Source organism: Carlito syrichta, unplaced genomic scaffold, assembly GCF_000164805.1.
Source record: "Carlito syrichta isolate Samal-C Ts95f unplaced genomic scaffold, Tarsius_syrichta-2.0.1 Scaffold136857, whole genome shotgun sequence".
Taxonomy (NCBI): Eukaryota; Metazoa; Chordata; class Mammalia; order Primates; family Tarsiidae; genus Carlito; species Carlito syrichta.
In genome coordinates, this window is record NW_007080953.1 from 507,832 (window position 1) to 509,373 (window position 1,542).

Consider the following 1,542-nt stretch of genomic DNA (forward strand, 5'->3'; position numbering starts at 1 on the left):
TTTTTGAGTTGGAGTCTCACTCCGTCACCCAGGCTGGAGTGCAGTGGCATGCTCATGGCCACCCCAGTGTGGATCTGCTGGGCTCAGGTGATCCTTCCACCTCAGCCTTCAAAGTAGCCAGAACTACAGGTGCATGCTACCACAGCTGGCTGATTTTTTGTTTTATTGTAGAGACGAGGTCTTACCAAGCTGCTCAGGCTGGTCTCGAGCCCATGGGCTCAGGCAGTCCTCTTGCCTCTGCCTCCCAAAGTGCTAGGATTACAGGCTTGAGCCACCACGCCTGGCCAACTATTTTCTTTACCCAAAGATAAAGGAAGTATTGAAAGGAAGATATATGATTGTAGCAGGAAAAATAGAGAGATCGTGACACCGAGACTATTATAGGAAGTGGCACTTTATTACGCTGGCTAGCACTAGCACAGCGGGCCCGAGAATTTCATGCATCCAAATCAAGCTTGAGCACCCCAGAACAGGTGACCTGGGGTCTTATACCCTCGTTTAGGTAAGGGAGGGGGGGTCGTGTTGAGTGATTACATACTTCCTGTGGAATCTTACAAGGTTGTACTCAGCAAAATCAGATTTTTCAAAGAACAAATGGTTTCCAGGAACTGCAGGATTGTAAACCTCAGAAGGGGGACTTTAGATAAGACTCTTTTTCATTTCCATGAAACAGCCAGTCTCTGGGCCATTTGGTCTTTCTTAAACAAAACCTGTCTGACACTGGGCGGGCCTTTAAAGTTGCCAACTTGCCTTTCAAAGGGAAATACCTTTAACTGCTATCAACCTTTCCTTCTTGCCGCTGGGCTAGTGGCAGGCCAGGTGAGGCCAATTGCTGATCCTGAATCAGCCACATGTGTTTCTATGTTTATTCACTCAATCACACAAGAAATATATTTGAGTATATGCTGCCTCCTGCCACATGATGACATTCAGGACATATAGGGACATCTAGGGTAATACAATGACACCTCTGATGGCCATTCCAGGAAAAAAGCTCGAAAATCGCTTTGACAGGTGTTGACATTGGTTCATAGCTTCCCAAGGGGAGTACTTCAAAGGCAACTGTAGTGATGTTCAGTAGCACTTTTTCTAGAATGAGTTTACGAACTTAAATGTTGAACCTCAAATCAAATGCTAAACAGAAATAAAAAGGAACAAACTTCTTATACACTACAACATGGATAACTTTCAAATGCACCATGCTAAGGGAAAGAGGGCGGGTTTTTTGTTTTTTTTTTTTTTTGAGTTGGAGTTTCACTTTCTTGCCCAGGCAGGAGTGCAGTGGTACGATCACAGCTTATAGCAGCCTCATTGAAAGGCACAGGGAACAGTCAGAAGGGCGTCTCCCGAGATGGCGCTAAAACACTATATGGAACCTAACAAAGACAACAAAGGCCCTAAATTCCTGCTTTTCCCGCCCGTGCAAAACTTAAACCTGTGCTCAAACAACCTCTCCCTATAGAAATGTTACCTCATAGTCTCCTCCAATAAGACTCAAGCCTGGCACTGGCCAGCCCCTGCAAGGTCCATAAATCTCTCTCT